We start from the raw sequence: 19,504 nt of genomic DNA, 5'->3' as shown, positions 1-19,504 counted from the left end.
AACTAACTTCACAACTAGCTAGACATTTGAAACTTTTAGAATATATTGGAACACGATGCCAATGCATTCTTTTAATACTTTTGGCCATCTTTAAGCAGAAATGAATTCATTTTCAGTTAATTCTGTTTTGTATGGAAAGTTATTTCAGAAAAATCCGTAAAAAGTAAGGGGGTGGTCCTAGCAACTAAATTATTAATATATACGTGCGTTACTATGGAAATCAAAATGAAATGTTAAAACGACATTTCAGTGTTCTATATTTGTTTGTTTTTTATTTACTTCATATCAAGTACAAGTTTGAGCATATTGAGCATAATAATTCAGCAGAAAATTTAAAAACGTTGTATAAAAAAAGTTCTTTTTATATTGTAATTATTCAAAATATGGCTGGCTTCCCGTAAAGACAATTAGTGTAAACCGACAAGAACTGAGTTTTATTTAGACATTAATTTTATCTCAGTACTATACTACCCAAAGAGGCTGGATACGGCCATATTATATTTCCGATACAACATTTCACGGTGATACAGCGAACTGCATACGTACAAGTTTCCGGAAACGGGTCAAAATATATATTATAATATAATATTATGTACTAGAGTCGTGTGAGCTCAGAGTGATTTTATTAAAACAACTTTACGTGTTTAGAATTTCAATGGATTATAAAACTAGAATAGTTACTTTTACTTTTATGGACATACACTTGTGTACAACGATTCCATACTAAATTGGACGAATCAAGAGACAAGACACAAATTGTGTAATTTCTCTAATAAATTTACAAATAATTAGTGCCCCCTATCTATCGCTAAGGTTAAAGGCAATGTGATACTCGACAACTCCATAATTCTACTAAGTACCTAGATGTTTTCAAAAATAGGCAGTGATGTTCCTAGATAAAATGCCGCCCTAGGCAGTGGCAAAATGCCGCCACATATTTTTATACAGTTTTTTTTCCATCTTTTCATGACACCGATATCTAAGAAATGTGTTGTATGGATTATATACCATTAAATCTAATTTAAATGCCGTCTCTGCCTCAATAGACAATGTTTCGAGTCCACAGTTTCAGATATATTCAAAAATACACATGAAAACTTCCAAAACTCGCGAGTGACAGGTAAACATACCTATTTTGATAAATTTTGAATTAGATAACTATGTAGGTACCTATCTACAATTCAAATATAATTCGTAAATCTGCACGTATCATTGTTGGGCGTGATGTCTAAGAACAACGGAAGTAAACTAGGCATCGCGATCCCGACAAAAAAAATATAGTCCTGTTAAAACTTTTATAGTAATTAAAACTTTTTGTTTCCAACCTGTAAGCTGAATTTTTTAATGGAAAGATATTTCCGTTATTACTAAGTTTAGGTAGCTATTTCTATATATACCCAGTGCCGTAACATAACATAACGGAACATAACATTAAATGGACGCATGTCGGATTTTAATGACAAATTATATTTCGTTCGGCTCGCGTCATTTGCACAATCCGCGCATCGCCTAGTCACGACCTTTTTAAACCATGCCTCAGCTGAGATATAGCCTTAAGTTGACAACGCTGGTACCGGGTGCCTACCTGCCACTGTGTACAAGTAGGTATGTCAAACACTCTTGATTTCGTAATAATTTTATATTAAATTTAATTTCTATGTCAAGCAAATGCCCGGTATTTTTATCATAATCTCCCATGACATTTTGATAACGGTCGATAAGATAAGGAAAACATAAACCTGATATCAGCCTATATCGTAAGTGGGAATGTAATTTCAACAATGCAATTATTTGTAATGAGTAGCACATTAATTCTCCGTCATAATATATTATAACAGGCGCCAACGTAGAAAAGGGGGTCCGGACAGCCCCGAAATATACCTATGGACATGGTGATAAACAACTCAATCAGTGTCAGCATATTAATCGGCGATATTACTTATATTACCAAAATTACAAATTATCTAATCATATCCATTTCACGGAGTGTCCAATTATCGTAAACTCAGTAAATAGCTTACTGCAGATTATTTCCGCGATATTCATTTTTCCACACACCTAGTCAACTATAAATATCCAATCACGCAAACTTCATATAGTAGCTGACTCAATTATATTAGGTAATTACGACTTAAGGCTATACCTCAGTTGAGGCACGGTCTAAAAAGATCGTGGCTAGACGAAGCATGGATTGCAGGTCGCGGGTGCAAATGACGCATGCCAAATGAAATATAATTTGTCATGTAAATCCAAAATGCGTTTATTTAATGTTCTGTTTATACACGATTTAAGAATTAATACCCCCGTCGCCATCACGAAACAAATTGACGTGTTCCCAGCTCGACGTTCTCTCTCCGAATGGCAGCGAGTCCAAAATTTCGTCGCGCCTATAGTTGAAAATTATTTGCCGTTTCACTGATGTATCACCTTAAATATTCTTTTCAAGATATTATTTTGATTGTGAGTACATCAATAAATAGCGGATCATAACTCATTGGAAATGTCACTCGAATATAAGTTCCGGGTTTGTTAGTATCTCAGTCTAGGAATTGCTCCGCACAACATCTCATCCTAACGAGATTCGGACCTCGGAACAGTATCATAAGTATTGTACATAACTACTGTAAAATCTCTTGTACCGACTGTTTACGCTGTAAATAAAACTCGCCAAATCTCGACCTCTCATCTCTCCTTCTGACGACCTCTTAATACACAACACCATGACCCCCACAGCGATGATACCCACATACCTAACTATATTGCACAAGTGGATAATGGCAGCATAATGATATTCAACGCCCACGATAGCCGAGTGGCTTAAGCGTCGGCCTATAAAGTCATGGGTCACAAGTTCGAATCATGGGTCTGGCAAATACACATATTGTTTTTTCAATTTCTGTTTGAGTCAGGTATGGACCTAATAGTTTGGGAAAAATATTAATACAAATCTCCACGTTGTGGAGGCATATATTATGATTTTCTTAGGATCAGGCATGGTCAAAAAAATGATTTTCACCACCTATTGTCGAAGCTATCCGTAAGCCTGGTGGTTAAATGTAAATTGTACGTATAACATTTCACTGTGGCACAGTTCGCTGTAGGCTTTCTTATTGGAAAGAGATGACAGTATATGTACTAAACGGTTTTTGGCAAAATAACCTAACTTAATCTAATCTAACAAATAATTCAGTATGTCGGCTATTTAAAAAAAAAAAAAAAATGCTGCTGGCTTCCTGTAAAGTGTAGGGAGTAAGATCATGTTAACGCGTGGGTTTGAACATGTACCTAACCGATTTTTTTTTTAAAACGGTACATGTTCAAACACGCGCGTTACCATGATCCTACTGCCAACTTCATTTATCGTTTGTCAATTTATGGCTACGGCCAAATGTTGTAGCTTAACCACTGGGAAATGCCAATAGAAATGGCGTATTTCAAAAAAATACTACCTCATTCTTAGGTCAATAATTATTATAAAGCAATCATTATTCGTAGGATGTTTATCACATTTCAATGGTCAAAAACATAGCTTATAATCAGTATCTTTAGAATTATCTTCAAATGTGTTATCATGCCCATTTTTTGAATAATAAAATGCCTAATTCTTGGCAAATTTGGGATCACAAAGATTATAAAATATATTTTTTTATCGTAAATATGTCACTATATAATGTTAACATTAATTTTACTAATGGTTTTGTAAATGCGTTTAAAAATTAATAAATCTAAAAAATCTTAACGCCACTGCACATGGATGTTCTGAAATATCACTATATTCTAAAACATTAGAGCGAAAGGTTTAATAGAATACTATTTTATAAATTACTTTATGCGGTCATCAAATGTTTAAAATAAATATAAAGGATAATAAGGCTTCAAAATTATAAAAATAGATAATCTACAACGTTTAAGGAATGTCCAGGGTTATGCTCTGAAAATACCATAAAAGCTCAATTTTGACCTACGCTGAGCATATGGGCCCTTAAATTACATACTTAATATCTAGTTATTTTACTGGAGAGAAAAATACTTAATTGGAGTAAGTACCTACTCTATCTATTATCAGTCGGGGCCTATGTTATTGTAGGTACCTACTTTGTGCCCATTTGCCGCCTACACATCATGCGGCACGCGTTACTGATTCATACATCCGTCCTCTAATTGTAATTGGCTACTAAGTCAACACTAAAGACCAGGGCTGGCCAGCGCCAGTAATTTACGTCCTTGTTTCTAATAATAAAATTGAGGATTGAACGAATACAAGTTTACTGATGAACGAGTCGATTAAAAATACAGTAAGGCCACCCGCACACGTGAATACTCGAAAAAAGATGAGACTGAAACTCCAGTATCTAGCTAATGTATTTCAATGGCGGCTCGCTGACGGCAAGACTGGAATCTCTCAGTTTCAAAACGTCCGCGACCGAAACCGAAGAGACGCGACATGCCAGTGTCCCAGTCTCTCAGTTTCCAGTCACCCATAAAACAGTGGTACCAATATCAGTAGATTCGATGAAAAATCATATTTTCTTACCAAAATTGGTAGTACTGAACTAAACAATCAATAACAAGTCAAGAAGTCAAAAGTTAAAGATGGGTGAACCGATTTTTAATTTAAAATATGTGGCAGATGTTGAGAAATACTCCTGCCTGTATAATTACAGGCTGTCAGAATATTCCCGTAGAGATATTACGGAAAAAGCTTAGAATGAAGTAGGAAAGACAGTGGGTTTGACAGTTTTAGGTTACCTATGAGATTATTAGGTTTCAGTAGCCCCATGTGCGAAGTATCAGTCACTAGCCAGTTTATGAGTTCCATCAGCAATCAGTTTGTCGGATTTTAGTTTCTGCGTGAGCGGATGGCCTAACGTCCGTAAGGGCTGGCTGAGGCGCCGCATAGGTAGGGGCGACAGTTATTCGAAGGGTGGCAAATTCAAGAAATAATATATTTATATTATAAAGCCGAATATTTGTTTTTTTATTTATAAAAAAATTGTATTTTGGCAATATTGCGATTGGCCAATGCGTCATAATACACAATAAATACGATACAAAGTTATAAAAGTGTCGGAGTTAGGTACCAATAACAAAAAATTAATAAGTTCTTATGTAAATACTAAAGTAAAATGATAAAAACAAACGAGCAGTTTAGGCCTTGTACACAGTGCGCGTTTTGACTCGCGCGCATTCCAGGTACATGTGACCTCATTGAGCTGTCCACAAGCACTCTCGCCGTGACGACTGTTGCGCGCGGTTGAGTTACAGGTGACCTCATTGAGGTGTCTCGCGGCGAGACATGCGCCATGTGGACAAGGCTTTACGCGTTGCGCTTATAGTGTCGTGGATTCCAGGTTCAAATTCTGTGTCTGCGAAATACACATATTGTTTTTCAATGTGTGTTTGGAGTCAGAGTATGGACTTACTAACGTAAGCAAGTGGACGACGTCTATTTCTCTTAAAAAATTAAAACCAAAATCTGTCAATGCAAGAGGCCCATGAAAAATGATCTTTTTAGAATCGGAAATGGTCAAAAAATTTACATATTTAACACGTCCACAGACATTATTACAAAGTTCAAAAAGAAAATCAACCTTTATGGTGCTGTCAATAAGGTTAACCGCACGATACACAGCATCATGAAACATTACATCCGTTCTGCGACAGGGTATCATGAAGACTGCAGAGTTACAAGTGATATTGGCATGAATATGAAAATTAAAACTTGCCAGTATAGACGGATTGTAAATGAAGCCACGAATAAGTAAAAAAAAAAGATTTTATTTCGATTAAAAAAAAATTGCTTACTCTTATCATTTATCAATGATTGGCCAACTAAATATTCAGACACATTCGTAAACCATTAGATAACGCATATTATATTAAGAAAATAATCAATATCAAGTCTATTTTTAACGAGACGCAAATTCTACTCTGGTAAATGACAGAATAATAAAACAATTACTATGGAAACAGCAAATATTTCCCATATATGCCCATTTTTTAATAATAAAATGCCTAATTCTTATCAAATTTGGGATCACAAAGATTATAAAATATATTTTTTTTATCGTAAATATATCACTATATCATGTTAACATTAATTTTACTAATGGTTTTGTAAATGCGTTTAAAAATTAATAAATCCAAAAAATCTTAACACCACTGCACATGGATGTACTGAAATATGACTATATTCTAAAACATTATTGCGAGAGATTTAAAAGAATACTATTTTATATAATAAAAACACTTTATGCAGTCATCAAATGTTTAAAATAAATATAAAGGATAATAAGGCTTCTAAATTATAAAAAAATAGATTATCTACAACGTTTAAGGAATGTCCAGGGCTATGCTCTGAAAATATCATAAAAGCTCCATTTTGACCTACGCTGAGCATGTGGGCCCTTAAGAGATTCAATGTTAATATTATTGTGTACGTTCAATCTTGAAAATACACAGGTTTTAATGGATTCCATAATATGGTAATATGTATAGATAATACTGTGAAAGTAAAACAGAACTTTTATTTGTTTATTTAAGAAAAGATAACATTCATAAAATTCGGCGTAGAAACAAGTGCCTGCCTGCACGTCAGTGGCACTGGCAGCTAGACGCCGTTCGCGTGCCAGAACGTCAGTGGCGTCTAGCTGGTTAAATGAACGAATTTATTATTTTTCTGATGTTCTTAAGATTGCGTATGACAACAAAAAATTGTTATTTATTATCCGTGAGCATCCGGCGATTCCCCCTGTGACATGTGCAGGTACATACACTTCAATAACATAATTTTGTAGATATTATACTAATCGATTGTGATTGGTAACAAATCAATCGCGAAGGTTTCGGGACTATGTTTACTAATCCAGGGATTCATAGGTATCGTAAATTGTCCGGGATCCCGGGATTGGATTCCCTAGTCGGAAATAATAACGGTATGTAACTATAATCATTTTTGTCCTATCTAATTCATGCCCAGTAGAAGAAATCGCAATTTGCGCAATTTCAAGGCTAAGCTGTTATACCTATATGCCGATAAGAATATATTGAAAGATTAATTATAGTCGATTTAGAAAAATAACGCAAATAAAATAAAATAAAAAACGCTTGCATTCTGACTATGCTGATTTACGGTAGCGAAACAGCTGATGTTTGCGACGGATACTGGGTGTGCACTGGTATGACCATAAGAGAATGCAGCAAGCAGCTTCTTATCACGCTGAGAGTCAGTGACGTCACGTGGGGGTAGGCAGATTGAGCGTCGCTTGGGGGCGGCAGTTACTTGAAGGGCGGCAAATCGAGGAGAATCATTTGGAATATATTATATAAATAACTATTATTATTTTAAAAATTCAGCTCCCTGGTTTAGTCGGGTTCGAGATATCTAGTTTACTTCCGTTGCCCTTCGACGTCCTTGGTGACCAGAAACGACACCTGCAAAAATGCGAATAATTACAGTTTGCGTTATTAACCAGTACGCACGGAAGTTGCGTTGGTTGTTTTAATTAAAGATGCACCCTCCTCTTACAGATCGTCCCACCTACTACTCCAGGTCCACGATTTTAGTCTGTATTGAAGCGTCACGCCGTCATCGATTGTCGATTTAATAATGCCTAAACCTAAACCTTTGCGATCTCAAACTAAACATATCATTACAGACATTAGAACATATTTCTTAGATATTGGAGTCATGAAAGGATGATAAAAAATACTGTATGAAGAATGGGGCGGCATTTTGTCTAGGGACATCACTGCTGAGAGTGAAGAGGTGACGTTGGACCTGGCTCGGCCACTTGCTGCGGATGCCAGAAGAAAATCTCAACCTGGCTTGTCTGTTCTTCAAGCCAATTGGATTCCGGCATCCTGGAAGGCTGCTAAATAATATAGTGTATACGGCGGAGCTACGGGATGCTGGTGTGACCTAGAATAACGCGAGAAGACTAGCGAGCAAAAAGGATTCTTGGAGGCGGTATGGAGAGACCCGGTGCAAATGACGCATGCTAAACGTAATATAATTTGTCAAATAAATCCAACATCCATTTAATGTTCTGTTTATTGTTCTATTAGTAACAATAATGATATATTCATTGACATGTTTTCTTTTTAAAGTAAATGGGTAACGTTTTTAGTCATCTTTACACGATTTAAGAATTATTACCTCCGTCGCCATCACGAAACAAATTGACGTGTTCCCAGCTCGACGTTCTCTCTCCGAATGGCAACGAGTCCAAAATTTCGTCGCGCCTATAGTTGAAAGCTATTTGCCGTTTCACAGATGTATCGCCTTAAATCAGTGTCAACTGCGAGATTTTGTTAACCCCGCCCCCTCCCGTAGCTTTAAAAAATCAATAATGAATTATTATGGATAATTTTTAGAAATGTACCTCCCTCCCCCATACCATTCTTCTGTGCGTCTGGTCGGTTCTAACTTTAGCCAAAGAATCTACAGTAAAAATTTCATAAAAATACGGGAAAACTTTGTGTTTTATAGTATAGAAATATCTACTATAATCCAACATTAGTAGTAAAATGCTCATAACTTTTTATACAAAGCCTTTTACGCATATTGGCATAAATATAATATATTAAGTGTGTGGTGAAGCAAAAACTACTCCTTACTAGAGATGGGAAAACTGGTCGATTTTGAAGAAAAGTAAACTTACTACCAGTATAAAAACTTGTTCCAAAATACTTAATAGTATTTGGAATACTATATAGAGCGTTTGGCGTGCGTATGCGACAAAAGTTTCATACTCAACTGAAACTAAAACCAACTCCATATTAGTTTTTGAAATACGTATCCGTATCGGCTCAGGGAACTCAGACTGTGTATCGGCTTCAATACAATCGCTAAAAATACGCTGAGCTCCGCTTGTCGAAAAGTCCCATTTATTATAAAATTTTAAACACATTTTAAATATATGAGTTGTTTTTCTGTTTAGTTACAGTATTCTTGTTAACAGAAATGAATAACAGTGATTTTAAACATGTTTTGAGCGGTCATATAACAAGCCTAAGCCTGTGCGTCATCTCACCACTGTGCTGCGACACAAAATTTATGACCTATTATTCATACATTCGAACGCAATAGACTAATAAATTAAACTATACCTATATTCAATTGCTATCTCGTTCACGCGCATTTAATATCAATAGTGTAGGAAGTCTACCAACTGGCGAGTGCACAGAACAGCGACTCGCGATGATAGCATCACAAGTTTTTTGGAATAAGTTTATTGGGCCACACATACTGAGTATGGGTAGTTTCGTCCGAAACTTGAGTACACAAACTGGTGACAGTATTTCCAACTCACCTTTACTCCTAACGCATTGTTTAATTATTTGTCGCTTGTATTACTTTAATCCTCACCCTTTAATATTGCCAGATAATATCTTAACAGTCTTTAACGAGTGTTGGCAGTCATTGACTATTCAGAGGGTTGGGTAAGGTTACCCCATTTTCACTGTTCCTATGTAGTAATATTTTTAGTTCACTTGTTCACGACTCCTGGATTTCACTTAACTGTTATTCCACACGTAAGTATTTTTGTTCTAACAAGGATACATTTGCGAATTACTGAATTACTCCAATTCACCGCAACACTCGCCACCGTCATCAACATCATCATCATTCATCAGTCAATAGATGAAGGAATGTCATTGTGATTCATGATGAAATTATTATTAATTGCTATATTACTTATTTACGCGCTCGCAGTGGATTATTGGCAGAAACCACGGGCTCTGCATGGAAACCAGGCAGGTTCTTATTATCTCCTTGTTTATTCAATGTGAGCTTGAATTCAGACGCGGGTTTATGGATTTAGAGGCCCAAGCAACAGATTAATAATTTCGAGGCCATCACGATAAAAATATAATATAACCATCAGGTATCTCTTTCTTAGAATCAAATGATGTAATTTAAAATACTTATTATCGAAAAATATTTGTGTACAAATAATTGCGCCAGGGTTCGAAATGACCGCAGCTCCGATTCATGAAATCTCAGCGATATATTTTAAGTACATAATTAAGTACATAATTAAATCCACGTACTTTTTATATATATATTTAAAAAATATATATACTTACGTAACTTGTCCGAATCATACCTAATAATAACTACAAGATAAAAAGAACTTTTTATATACCTACAACGTTTTTAAATTTTCTGTTGAATCATGTAAACTTGACTTGACTAGCTTAAACGATCAAAAAAATTTGTACTTGATAGAAATACTGAATAAAAATAGGTAGAATACTGAAATGTCATTTTGACATTTCATATTGATTTCTATAGTAACGCACGTATAGGTATATTAATAATTTAGTTGCAAGAACCCCAGACCCCTAGCAACCAATAATAGTGTTTTAATTTTTACGGATTTCTTCTGAAATAACGTCTCATACAATACAGAATTAACTGAAAATTAATTCAATTCTACTTAAAGATGGCTAAAAGTATTAAAAGAATGCATTGGCATCGTGTTCTGATATAGGTATTCTAAAAGTTTCAAATGTCTAACTAGTTGGGAAGTTAGTTAAAAATCGATTGCAAGATTTGTACTGGATAAACAACCACCGGACAAACAAGAATACGACCTAATAAAAACGTTGTAATAAAAAAATAGCATTTATGACACTGACATTCACATGCCACAAAGAAAAAGACTTTTATTCAGTTTGGTTTGACCATCTGAGCTTGTCGGGTAGGTATATAACAAAAAACCTACTTATGCCTACGTAAAATCGCATAAATATGTGAATATTTTCGGAAAATTATAAGCTTTAAAAGGGGGCCTTGAAACAGTTCAGACAATCCATATAATTGTTGAATTATACCAAAATCTGTAAAATATGGGTATTTCTCACAACGTCGCTATATGATTGGTTTGTCGAATATCCGTTTTTGTCGAAATCGACCTTTTAATGAAGAATGATTTTTCGTATCTAAATGGACCAGAACCATCCTTTTCTTTAAATTACATTGCAATGAACACAGCATGCATATACTGTAAAAACAACAATTCAAATACCTCCATGTATTTAAATATACGATAATGAAATTTGTTTTTTGTCTCCTGAACATTCGACATTATTTTTTGGTCTATTCGACAAACCAATCTACAGCGACGACAAGTTGAATGTATATAATATTATTATTTACCAACAAATAACAAAATTCCTACAACTGACATCAACATAACCGCTCAAACCGGCGTTCGAAATTCAAATTTTTACGAACCGGAGCGCTCCATAATATTTTCCGAACACCTTTTATTCTCGCACGTTCAACTAAACTGAATTCTTGCGCCAGGGCGGCTGCTCCGCTCGCGTACCCCTTGTTACGCCACTGCTCGAAACAACGTTGGTTGCATTTTGGCGAGTTTTGGCTGGGAAGTGACGTATGGCGAGATAATAATACAATAATAATTAGAAATGGAGTGTCGCCGGATACACATCTCACACAAGCTAACTAATTATTTGTTTTAACAGCTTTTTATGCCACCCGTTTAATTGGTCAATAATCTACTGCTATGCTCTCAACCAGCGTTGCCAATTTAGCGTATTTTTTGCCAGATCTTGCATTTTTCGATATTTATTTGATTTTATTTATTTATTTATTTAAGGACGTTCACAACATGAGATTTACATTATAACACACATTACTCTCACAAGAGAGAATAATAATAATAATAATAAATAATTACAAGATAAAAAGAACTTTTTATATACAACGTTTTTAAATTTTCTGCTGAATTATTATGCTCAATATGCTCAAACTTGTACTTGATATGAAGTAAATAAAAAACAAACAAACAAACAAACATAGAATACTGAAATGTCATTTTGATTTCCATAGTAACGCACGTATATATTAATAATTTAGTTGCTAGGACCACCCACTTAGCAACCGATAATAGTGGATTGGATTACGGATTTCTACTTTTCATACAAAACAGAATTAACTGAAGATGAATACAATTCTACTTAAAGATGGCTAAAAGTATTAAAAGAATGCATTGGCATCGTGTTCTGATAAATATTCTAAAAGTTTCAAATGTCTAGCTAGTCGGGAAGTTAGTTAAAAATCGATTGCAAGATTTGTACTGGATAAACAACCACCGGAAAAATAAGAATACGAGCTAATAAAAACGTTGTAAAATATTAACAATTGTATGCAATAAAATAAAGTTTCAAAAACAAAATGCAAAGTACATCATTGGAAATGTTTGTCTTTAGGGAGCGCATTTACTAATCTTGCACCCCTCGCTAATGGTGCCTGATAGGCTTGACTCGAGGAAACAGCACTGACCCAGAATAGGTCATGGCTGCGACCACGTAGTTAATTGGCAGGCGCATATAAATTTTAATTCTTTAGGACGCCAGGATTAGAAACCATCCCTCGTGATACAGGCAAAAATGTTTCAAGAGCAGAAGTGACCGACGAGATTCAAGAGAGTGAAAAGTGAGCATGCCTTGTAGAAAGACAATCGGAAAGTAATCGTTTGACGGATTATTAAAATGAAAATGGTTTTAATTTTTTTTTGGACGCGCTATAAAATAAGCTTGTAGGAAACTTCACAAGGACTCCAGATAATAGAATCATATTCAAGAATACTATGCACTAGCGAGTGAGAAATAAAACATAATTTAACACTTACAACAATATGAGCATTCATGGCATGGCCCCCACACCCTGAAACGGCCCCCCAGGCCAGAATCTTTGGTAGGCCCCAGTACCTATCACTAAGATTAAAGTCACTATGGCGCTATACACCTACAGTATTCCAAATGGTGTTTGAGGTAAAAATTAGGATATTTTTAGTATTTTATAATACACTCACTTGAATTATTATTGAATTGTCGAGTATCGACACACATACAAATTGGATCGCATAACTACATGTTTGAAACCATAAGCAACATTAACATTTGAAGTAAATTAGTGCAAATTAAGGTCAATTTGTGATGTGTGTTTATCTGTTTATCTGGTTGACCCACCACGCCGTGCCCCTCCTGAGCTCGGGCCCACAGGCGGCTAGAGCCCTGTCGCCCCCCCGCCCCTTATATAATATAGTGTCTATTAGTATATATTATATAATATAGCGTCTATTAGTTTTTAAAACTCAATTAAACATGCCTAATTCAAGCCACAGTAGATAATAGTCAATAAATAAGTACAAGATAAAAATAACTTTTTATATACAACGTTTTTAAATTTTCTATTGAATCATATAAACTTGACTTGACTAGCTTAAACGATCAAAAAAAATGTACTTATATACTATAGAAATAGAAATTATTACTATAGAAATAATACTGAAATGTCATTTTGACATGTCATATTGCTTTTCATAGTAACGCACGTATATATTAATAATTTAGTTGCTAGGACCCCAGACCCCTAGCAACCAATAATGGTGTCGAAATAACTTTTCATACAAAACAGAATTAACTGAAAATGAATTCAATTCTACTTAAAGATGGCTAAAAGTATTAAAAATGCATTGGCATCGTGTTCTGGTATATTCTAAAAGTTTCAAATGTCTAACTAGTCGGGAAGTTGGTTAAAAATCGATTGCAAGATTTGTATCGGACAAAGAACCACCGGACAAATAAGAATACGAGCTAAGAAAAACGTTGTAATAATAAAAAACGGTGTAAAATATTTGTTTATCTATAAAATATCTTAAATTGTGCCATTTAACCATAAATAATTTTAGATATTTAATAGATAGAAGAACATGTTTTATGGATTATGGTTTCGTTTAGGCTTAATGATTTTTAAAAAAACTTACCAACTCCACCTGTAATATATATCATTGATTCAACGAAAACAAATAAGTATGAATAAAAAAGTGTGCATTATTTTTGTTGGGTCGCCTATAGCATACCCAAACTATTATGGTTTGGTTTACGCAGGGTTTAATTGAATTTTAAAAACTAACCAGCACCATCTGCAAATTATATTCTTTAGTTAGTTCTATGAAAACAAATACGTATGACTGACAAAGTTTAATATCTATCATTGACACGTGCAGATTTTTGAATTATAGGTAGGTACATCTAATTTAAAATTTATCCAAATATTTTTGCCGCGAGTTTTGGAAGTTAGCAGGTGAATTTTTAAATGTATCTGAAACCGGTGGACTCACAATATTTCTATTGAAGCAGATATAGTATTTAAATTAGTAATATATATTACAACACATTTCTTAGATATTTTAGTCATGAAAGGATAATGAAAAATACTGTATAAAAAATGGTGCGGCATTTTGGCGTTGCCTAGGAGCGGCATTTTGTCTAGGAACGTCAGTGATCTTCACGCAATAAGACGCCGATATTTTTTTTAAAGCTACATTGTTGACTTTTGTGGCGATCAAATCGTACGGCCCGATGGGCCTAACAGGTGGTTGAACCGACTACAACACCTCTTCCCTTTCGGCGCACATTCTCGGACATTTCCAGTTGATGTGGTTTACAGTATGTTGTTCTCCATCACATTGACAATATGTTGGTCGGGTAACAAGTCCAAGTCCAAAGAGCTTAGCAGCGAATCTACTATGGCCAGTCAAAAATTGACTGTTGTAAGTGGTCAGGAGTCAGTTTGGCTGTCTCCAATCGCCATTGACTTGACTTGAAAAATCGATTGCTTCGGCTATTTTTTAAAGATATCGGTACTTTCTAACGAAAGTTGTAACATTTGTGATGATTCTTTCATTTGCCGCCTTCTATTATGTACCGCCCCTAAACAACGCATGACCTGCCTACTCACATGAGACTCAACGTCTCATGTGAGTAAACTTTAACAGGGTTTTATTGATATTTTGAAGGGGAAACATTAATCTGGTCAGGTAGGTACCTACATGGAAGTCGTTTTCAAATTAACCACAATGATGCCTGGGTAACCTCGTCGTATATCTTGATTTATTTTACATCACTCACAACCTTTCGCAGGAATACAAGAAAGAGATGATGTGAATTCCCACGCTTCAAACTGAGTCGTAGTTTTCCTTACCGTCGCGCAGTAGGTACTTTGCGCATAGTAGGATAATAATTAACATAAGACGAAAACTTATCATTTTCCCCGTGAATAGAATTACTGATGATGAATTAATACAAGTGACGTATTTAATTGCTTTAAACCAAATATAATAAGTATATTCATGAGTTTTTTTAGGGCGGTCCTGTATTCAAGGACCATATTGAGTAATTGATAACATCTTTTATTACATAATTTAAGAAAAACGAGAAGATAAATAAGGCATGATCAAACACGGAGCTGATGCATGGAGGAACGATAACATAGCTTATCGGTAAACGTCAAACATGGCCGCTATTACTGTTGTAACATAATTTATTTTAATCATCTTTCCTGTTACGTGATAAAAAAAATATTAAGTAATATATGAATTGATATAGGTAAATACCTATATATAAAAAAACGTATTGTGTATTAATTGTTTTACACACAACAATTTGTAAAGTTTTGTTCTATTATAAGCTAAAAGATATTAACAAAATTCTTTCGTCACTGTCCTGTAAATATAAAAAAAAAATGAAAAACTTTAATCAAAATAATATTTTCCATTTTCTTTGAATGATTATCATATTATTTTGTAAAAGGAACGCTTGTAAGTAAAATATTACTGACGTTATTATTAATTATTTATCTATAAATATATGTTTTTATTAAATATATTTAAAATATATATAATTATGCAAATAATGTTATGTTAGTCATAAAACGCTTGGTTGGGTTAACGCCCCACTTCAAATAAACTATATTATTTCAATAATTAATGCACTAATCATTTTCACAATCATCTGTTAATAATTGTAGATAAACAAAACAATTGAAAGTTGTTTTAATTATGGTAATTTTTTAAACACTGCATAACTCACTATGGTATATTATATTTTGATAGAAAAAAAACACTACTCTTTTGCGGTATACAATTTGACACGTCGTTTACTGGCAACACCACTTTTTGTACTGACTGGAAAATCATTTTGTTATCAATTCACGAAGGAAGTCGTGACGCCATATCTAGAATTGTTAATACCTACAGCTCGTATTACAGGCCAAAGGTCGTTAGCTTAACAACATGTAATTGTCGCTTTCTTTGAATCAGCTGTGATTAATCTTAACGCCTTAAGTACGGGACTAGCATTCTTAGCGTAACGAGTTTAATTCTCAATTAGATTTTAAATAATTAATGGTATTCGAGAAATTTGCAGCTTCGTATAGGGAGCGGGATAGTCCCGACTCCTCTGTAGACTCATCCATTTCAACTCGTGACACTCAGTATGTGGATACATAGGGCGCTTAACATCAGCGGACAGCAGAGCCAGTCCAAAAAGATTTTTTTCTTTCTTCCTTAACTTTCTTACGCACTACAGTGTATGATTGTAGTCAGTCCTGCACCGCGATTTCCTAACTATCGACTCGTGTGGCACCAGACGACATGACGTAATTGTGACGTCAGCCAATACACGATCGAGGCATGCCGCCCAGCGCCAGTGCTCACCGTAGATATTATTACGATGAAACATCTATATGTGTATGGTGACAATGAATAGCGCTACTGTCTGAGTAGCGTTATTTTCTCGAATGCTATTATCACTCCGGTAGTACGTCACAATGATGTCATATGACGTCATGTCGACCGGGCAGCTGGCACTCGCAAGTTCTAACATAAGGGGCCTGTGCGGCTCCGTTTCGGGACGGAATGAGCATTAAAATCACTTCTTTCAGACACGTTTATAGCGTCATGGAAGGCGGCCGTGCATATCCACGGCTGTACATACATGACGGGTGGTGGTAGGGAAAATAATAGTATCGTAACCAACGTTCCCTCTAATTTTTAAATTGTGTGTGCGGATCGGCTTGGAGTTATGAATGCAGTTTTCTTTGTAATTTTTTTCTCTACATTATGGGCAAAACGGCATTTGTGAAGCAAAACCCATGAATTCACAATTGAGCAAAGAAAATAAAGGTTACTTGTGTGTTTGTAAACCGATCTTCATTTAATGTATAGGAAATAGGTAACATGTACACGATTTTAGGAACTATGTGCAATGTTTACAAAAATAATATAGGAAAAAGGTAACAAGTGTAATTATTTAAAAGTGAGTTAGGGCCTTTGTACAAAACAAATAATAATTTCGTTGCAGAAAAAGGGCACTTGTGAAATTTGTGAAAAATTTTAAAAACATGTTGGCAGCGGACAAAGAGGCCCAAATAAATATTTTGGAAGATCACAATAAGCGTAAATAAAGTGGACGCTCGCAAATCAAAAGATGAAGATAAAGCTATTCATAAATGCATATAGGAAAAAGGTAACATGTGACTTAGAACCTCTTAAAAATCAAAAATTGACAAATTATAAAAAAATAAAAATTGAATTTCAATCTTGAGTAATTAGGTCACATGTGTTCCAAATTTGATTTAAAAATATTAAGTAATAACCTCTCCACGATTTTTTTTTCACTCCAAAAACACTTAAAATGCGTTTTTCTCAAAACTCAATTTATGCAATAGTGCCCTTTTGCTTTTGGGGCGACGATATTATCCTGTTTTTTTTGAGCATATTGTCCGCAGGGAGAATTACAAGATGGAAAAAAAACTCATGGAAGACCTCTGCACCAATGTTTTAACTTAATATTCGAAACACTGGATCCAAATTCTCGATTGCTGGTTATATAACTTAGGAATAATAATGTTTATTTTATAGCTTAGAAAGCGAATGTTATATTGTATAAAATTAACTTTGACGAAAACGTCACAGTGAAAGTGTTATATAATATTAAAACTGGTTTGCTAAAATTCATAATATATACCTAATTGTGTTAATTTAACTAAAATATAAATTAAAATATGTTAGAAATCGGATACGATGTTTTAAAGATCACGAATGCTACATAATATAATGCAAAGGAAATGTATTTGGCAGTGGCGTACGGCGCCGGTGTCAATTATAATATTCATTTTGGCTTAAAGTATGCATTGTTAACCATTTTTGAGAATTGCATTTTTGACACTGCAATAGGTAGGTACAACTCACTGTAGATTTGGTTGGCTACAGGGCACGTCTCCACTTTCTTTCTATTTACCGTAAGCTCCCTCTTTTGCGCCGATTTTCTTTGACAAAAATTACGCAACCGATTCGTCGGAAGATTTAAAAGGGGGCCTCGAAACAGTTCAAACTAATGGCTAGGGAGGTTACTATTAGACACATATTCTTAATAGTTTATTGTCGATTTCTAAGGGAGCGGGGTTTAGCAGGTACCACTGACTATCTACTACTCATAGCATTTCGTCGATCAACTGTAGACACCAGTGGCGCACTCAGGATTTAATATTGGGGGGTGCCCAAGGAGGAGAATGTAAATTAGTCCCATAGGCTTTTTTTCTTTTTCATATAATTATTTTTACATATCTTCACAATACACGGCGGCATATTTGTACAGTTTCTCCTAGTTTTTATTAAATTGGAGCCATAGTGGCGGTAACCGTTGAGCGTGTCATCAGCGACTGGCGGATTGGAAGTGACTAACAGCGAGCATGCTGGACATGTGCGCCTAGTATGCTAAACCATTACTCAAATAATATCGGCTGTGCTACCCGCTTGGTCCAGAGAGCTAAAATATTTATGCCGAATTCCACTGAAAAAAATGTTCTTTTGATTTACACCACCCCCGAACGTTTATCGTCGATTTTTGGTTTTTTAATATTGAGGTTCCAAAATATTAATTGAACATGGACCAAAAAAACTATTATTACTTTTAATTTATACATAAACCTACTCAACACAACACAGCCTAATTTCTCGTGTATCGGTCTTTTGTCTATTGCACTCGGTGTACCTACACCATGGCCCCCACATCCAGAAACGGGCCCTCAGGCTAGGATAATTGGCGCGCCCCCTACCTACCGCTAAGATTAAAGGCAGTGTGAAATACTACATTAACGTTTTTCAAATTGTGTTTTAGTTCAAATTAAGGATACTTATACAGTGCTATAAATACTTATACAGTGTATACATACTTATATATTTTTTGATCCATGCATGCAGTCTTGCAACTTGCACAATAATACGTGTTTACACTTGCGTTTTATTGTTATTCTCACGATAATACGTACTGCCAGCAGTAAATCCATGCATGTGAAAACGGGCTATAAACGTACAGGGAATATTAAAAAAAACATTTTGATAGAATTGTCACATCAGCGCATCTATTCTATACACAAGGCTGCTATTGGCAGCTATCGACAGTAGTTTATGATATTTATGTATTATAATTGTTAAGTTCAAATTAAGGATACTTATACAGTAAATTATTAGCGATTTTTAATACATCTACTATAATAATGGAGCTGTCGAGTATCGACACATAATAATCAGTATTGCACAATTATATGATTTAAAATGTTCATGGCCATGAAGTATAATACGATTTTTTTTTACTATTAAAGCTAATTTATGATGTGTGTTTA

The 19,504-nt window shown here is 34.8% G+C and overlaps 1 protein-coding gene across 3 annotated transcripts in view; it reads right to left on the bottom strand.

Annotated features, from left to right (window-relative positions):
- RhoL (Ras-like GTP-binding protein RhoL) overlaps positions 1 to 16,002 on the bottom strand; it is a 34,664-nt gene extending 18,662 nt beyond the window's left edge. For 2 of the 3 annotated variants that reach the window (XR_015071225.1, XM_085951149.1), the window contains exon 1: positions 15,910 to 16,002. The gene's annotated coding sequence lies outside the window, so the exon portion shown is untranslated. The remainder of the gene's footprint in view (positions 1 to 15,909) is intronic. The other variant, XM_085951151.1, reaches the window with a different exon arrangement.
- Positions 16,003 to 19,504: the final 3,502 nt, after the last annotated feature.

The sequence above is a fragment of the Rhyacophila brunnea genome, unplaced genomic scaffold (genome assembly GCF_057557595.1).
Source record: "Rhyacophila brunnea isolate RB1 unplaced genomic scaffold, BYU_Rbru_1.0 scaffold_24, whole genome shotgun sequence".
Taxonomy (NCBI): Eukaryota; Metazoa; Arthropoda; class Insecta; order Trichoptera; family Rhyacophilidae; genus Rhyacophila; species Rhyacophila brunnea.
This window is presented reverse-complemented; position numbering and strand designations above follow the sequence as displayed.